Genomic DNA, 5,624 nt, shown 5'->3' with positions numbered 1-5,624 from the left:
GCCAGCACGTGCATGGACACGCTCAGTACACGCGCCGCACCACCACCATGTACTCACCCTGGCCCCGCTTGCAACGCCTTGAGCATCACCACGCCACCTGGACGCCGCCAGGCATGGCCACGACCAGACCCTGGACCGCCGCCGCCGTGGACGGGGAAGAAGATCCCGCCATCGCCGCGACCTGCCTGGAAGCAACGCGACCCAACCAGGCCCTCCCCGACCAAGCTGTCGCCGCCATTAGACTCGCCTGGACCCGTAGAGCACTGCCACGACCTCGCCTAGCTCGACCACCCGCCGGAATCGCCGCTCCATGGTCGACCGCCACCCTGCCCCGCAGCACCCATGCGCTGCTATAAAAGGAGAGCTCCCCTGGATGATCCAAGCACACCACCGCACTCCCCACCTCTCACAGCTACTCAACCACCTCACCACTCATCTGATTCACGCCGGAGCAAGGCCAATCGCGAGCTCGCCGCCGCGGAAGCTCTGCAGAGATCGCCGGCGAACCAGGCCACCTCAGGCGACGCCACCTGTACCTGGAGCTTCGCCGTCGTCCACATCTACCCCAAGCACACTGCCATCCCTCGCTGGAGCACTGGTTAGCCCTCCGACCCCCTACCGCCGCCGCCAGAGCGTCGGGTTCTCGTCGGAGACGACGATGAACCACGGCCGTTCGATCGATTTCTAATCCAACGCCCCACACTGAAACTTACCGCTTCGGCGTTTAAGAGCCGCTGACATGCGGGACCCTCTGTCAGGCAGCCCGCGCGTCACTGGACCGTGGCTGGGCTGGCTTGGGCCGTTCAGTTTGAATCTGGCCCAGTAGTTTTTCCCGCCGGCCTTTTTATTCAAACTCGATTTAATTAATTCCAAATAATTTTGAATACTGCCTCCACTTTGAAATTCAATAGATTTAAATTGGTTAAACCAAATTTGATGAACTTTATATTGTTGGAAAGCTAGTGAAATTATCTACAACATGCCACTGGTCCCATGACCATATTCCTTGTAGAATTAATTGGATAAAAATAACAAGGCAGGGACTTTTACCTATTCAAATAATTCTTAAAAATCAACCAAAATAGATATTAAGTTAATTCCAACTCTAATAGCTCACATTTGACTTACACTAATTGTTTATGCAATAAAATGGTGTGGTCACTTTGCATGATCATGCCCTAGTTTAATTAATGGATAATTTGACTAGTTTAACTAGTTGATATTGTCCAAAACTATTAAGTAATTCATATGAAGTCTTAAACTTCATTTAAATCTTGTCTCACATGAATTCATGGGATGTTTGGACCCCTGGTCCCAACTCTCTTATATGAATTACTTAGAGATTTAAATCATATGTAGTGTAATTAAATGATATGAGGTGATCCACCTCACTTAAATCATGTTCTCAAATGATGATGATGAACATTTGGCTTAGGTCAATATAAGTTCATCTATGCTTGTTTGAGAAATTAAATCTTAAGAAGAATTCAATGAGAGAAAATTATTTCTCAAGAACCCTATGGAAACTATCATTTACATATTAAATACAAAGAAGTGAATTCTATTTAAACAACACAACCCATGCACTCTAAGTAGATTATTTGTGTACATAGAATAGTTTGTGTGTTTATATGTGATATATGGAATAGCCATTGAATTAGTGCGTAATTATACTCGTATTCAAATTTAGACGGTAGCACCGGAGAGTACGCCGAAGAAGAAGGTTGCTACCAAGAGGAGGAGGAGGAACAGTTTGAGAACTACCAAGGCAAGCTAATATTCTTGCAAAGTGCAAAGCCCCTTGGGGCAAGGCACCATGATTCTTACCTTTTCTTACATAAGCCTATCCCAAGTTTTTACCTTACAAGTTTTTACTTGTTTTCTCAATGAGTTACTTTTATAGTTAACTTTGGTCAAGGTACAAGTTGATTACTAGAGTAGTGAAGTTAGTCTCCATCAAGCAAATCAAGGTAGCACCCCTCATGATTTAGAGCTAGTGCTAAATGAATAAATTTGACTACTCTAGATGGGAACATGTGAATTTGAAATGAATTTGAAACCTTGGAATGATGATGCATTCCATTGAATGATTTTTGAAGGTGAATGTGACAAAGAGAAGATGGTGATTTTTGATAAACATGATGTTGGTTTGAATGCGATACCTTTCCAATTATTAAGTACCCCCACAATACCTGATTATGGGTAGGGCTTAACTGGAAGTTTATGTATCTTAGTATGGGTTCCCTCTGAACACACGTCATAGGGGTTACGCTTGAGGCTGCCTCCGTTGTTGAGAAATGATGTGAAATTGAGGTGAATTGTACAGTCAAGCCCTGTGCAGTTCCCGGTGTTGACGAGTTGGTCTTCACCGGGAGGCCAAGCTCATGGGGAGAGGTGCTCATACTAGGATTTGTAAGTGAAAGGTTATGGTTGATGATCCGCGTACTCGTGTTACGATGATTCGGGGTAATCCCGACGGATGAAATCAAATGTTGTGGCACAAGTGTGCAACCTCTGCAGAGTGTAAACCTATTCAAATAGCCGCGTCCACGGTTACGGACGGTTGGAAAGGCCATACAGTTTTCCGATGTCATATCTTTGAAAAATGATGTTGAAAGATGATGGTGAAATGACTTGTGGTGAATTGAATTGAAATCACCACTTGAATGGTGGGAATGACACTAATGTTCCCACTTGAGTTAGTTAGCACTTGAATAAGGTTTTTTCTCAAATGTTGTGAACTAAAACTAGCTTTATGCAAATAAACTAGAGCTTAGCAAACCATACTAGAATGTCTAGCACTTACATTAGTATTAGTTTGCGAGTACTTAAAGTACTCACGGCTTTGTCCCTGGCTATTCAAATGGCCAGAGTATGAAGATGAACAAGGAGATGACCAGCAGGACGCCTACGACAACTAGGAGTCTTCCAACGTCAAACGTTGGCCTGTGGACTAGAGAGTCCTTGTATCTTACGCTTCCGCTATGAACTATGAATTTGTGTTTGTTCGTTGATCGATAGATCAACTATTCGTGTAATATGGATCATGTGATTCCAAATTTGTAAGACTTATGGTTTGTAATGAATGATGACTGTGATACTTAACTATTATGCCTCGCAACAACAATATTCCCGGGATTGCGATGTATGACATAATAGGCATCCGGACTTAAAAATCCGGGTGCCCATTGCCTTGTTGCCGCGATCCATCACCGTCGTGTTGATGTACGGGTCGACGAGTTTGCGCTCGTCGAATGCCACCTTGACCCGCTGCCAGTACGTGTCGTAGCTCTGATTCGCGCCGGTGATGCCGTTCATAGACACCGTCATCCAAGCTTCGGCGAGGCACTCCTCTTCTTTGCCCGTCCATTTGATCCGCGGCTCAGCTGGCGGCGAGTTCTTCTTCCTTCTCTTCTTCTTCCCCTTGGACGGCGCCTCCGGGGCTTCGGGCGCTTCCTCTTCGTTGACGTCCAGGTCGACGTACGCCTCCTCATCTGCTCCGTCGACGTATTGGGTACCGTCGTTCTCATCAGCACGGTGATCGCCCTGGTCGAGGTTGGAGTTGATGCCGCCCCGCAACGCGACGACTTCCGCCGCCCTTGCCACTTCTTGTGTGAAGCTCAAGCTCGCCGCGGCGGCCACGGAGCCCGACGTGATCATTTTGTGCATCACAGGCTCATTTGGCGGCGGCATCCCGGGGTTGGAGAAGGGAAGCGGCCCACGCCTCAAGGCAGGCGAGATGCCCTCGTACATCGCACCGTTGTACGCCGTCGGCGATGGCATAAACCCGGCCATGCCGGTGGCGGCGTAGGTGTCATGGTACATGGCCGTGGCCGGTGTCGTTGCCTAATCGACGGTACCTCGGAGGAGGGATCCTCACGAGGGGGAGAAGAAGTAGGGGCCATAGGGCGGAGTGCACACGGGACAGTGGTACGCGATTTACCCAGCTTCGGAACACATGCACGATGACAGGGCCTACTGCTGCTTGTCTAGAATTATCTAGGTGCTTTCGCGTTGTTACAATGAGTTGTGGTTGTCCCTCTAGGGCTCCCGGGATCCGACTTATAAAGGCGCTCGGATCTAGGGTTTACATGGAGAGTCCTAGCCGGAATACAAGTTGCCTAACTACGGTACAAAGTCTTGCCATGTACGTCAAGGATCCGCCTACCCCTAAGTACGTGCTGGATCCGGATACTTCATGGGCCGTCATGGATCCGGCCTCTTTCGTAGGTCGGTTGGGATCCGGCTTCCTGCTCCTGGCCGGACTTCATCCTTCAGGATCTACAACAACTGGGCCGCCCGATGGGCCACATGCCTCATCACCAACTATGGGCCACCCGGGCTTGCCGGATCTAGACCATGCCGTTGATATACCCACAACAGTTGCCCCCGAAGTTCTCCGAGATTCATCATTCCTCCGACTTCATTAGTTCGGATCCGAAGAGAATCTTGAAGAGCTTCAAAACTTTTACTTGTTTCCGGGTTCGTCTACTCGGAAATCTTCTTGTCTTCGGAATTGGTAACGCAACGGTGATTCCGCCTTTCCCGCGCATAACTTCCTCTTTTCCCACGCTAAATTTTCGGAGATGCGAATCTTTAGCCAGCATTTTCGGGAGCGCACAGTTAAGTTACCTCCACGTCGTTTTACCGCATTTGACCTAGGACACGTGTCAATTATCTGATGGTGTGACCGTTCCGTTTCCACCGTTGGATCCGAATCACGAATCTCCGCGCGAGGTCTATAAATACCCCTCAGCTCGGTAACTTTTCATTCTTTCACCGCATCCTTACCGCATCATCTTCCTCCTCGTGCCGCGCCACCAAACGGATCTCAACTCCGGCGAGCTTCTTCACGGGAAGCTTCTCGCGCCGCCGTTCTGAGCCTCTTTCCGCGCCAAGATCACCACGGTTGATCGGGATTTCCTTTCCACCGCCGATTCGTGGTCAAGACACAAGATTCGCTCCAAGTTCAGTGACCTTCTCTTCACTGGAGTCTCGCCGGACCGCCGCGCCATTAACGGTACGTGCACCGGCCTCGTAGAAGAAGAAGTAGTCTTAGTGAAGATTTCCGGTTACTCAACTTCGTTCGCATGGGTCCAGCCGGAAGCATGTCGCACGGTTCACCACACTGTACTGGTAGTTCTCCGAGTAGCCCGGATCCCAGTGTCGTGGAACCAATCTGCCCAGATCCCATTGCTTATCTTCCACCATACATTTCCGACATTAGGCTTGCTCAACCATTCTCCGCCTCTTCCAGTAACGCATTAGGCCGGATCCTAACCGCTCAAGAGCTCCAAGAAGAACTCCAAGGCCAAACTAGAATGGCAGCCAAGGTCCAGGAGACGGAAAACAAGAAGGCTTCCAAGGCCCGGATCCGCGAAGGCGTAGGGGGCCAATGGTGGCCCTGCGAGACCACTGACGCGGAGCTTAGAGAGCTCCAGAACGAGGGCATGATCTCCGAGCACTGGAGCTTCATGCGCGACTCCGACGTCCCCAAACCCGATGCGGACGAACGAGACATGACAAAGGCATGGGTTGAGCGTGGACTATCGCTCCCCTGCTCGGAATTTTTCCTCTCCGTCCTTGACACTTACGGGCCCTAGCCCCACAACATCTGCCCCAAC

Source organism: Lolium rigidum, chromosome 7, assembly GCF_022539505.1.
Source record: "Lolium rigidum isolate FL_2022 chromosome 7, APGP_CSIRO_Lrig_0.1, whole genome shotgun sequence".
NCBI lineage: Eukaryota > Viridiplantae > Streptophyta > Magnoliopsida > Poales > Poaceae > Lolium > Lolium rigidum.
This window is presented reverse-complemented; position numbering follows the sequence as displayed.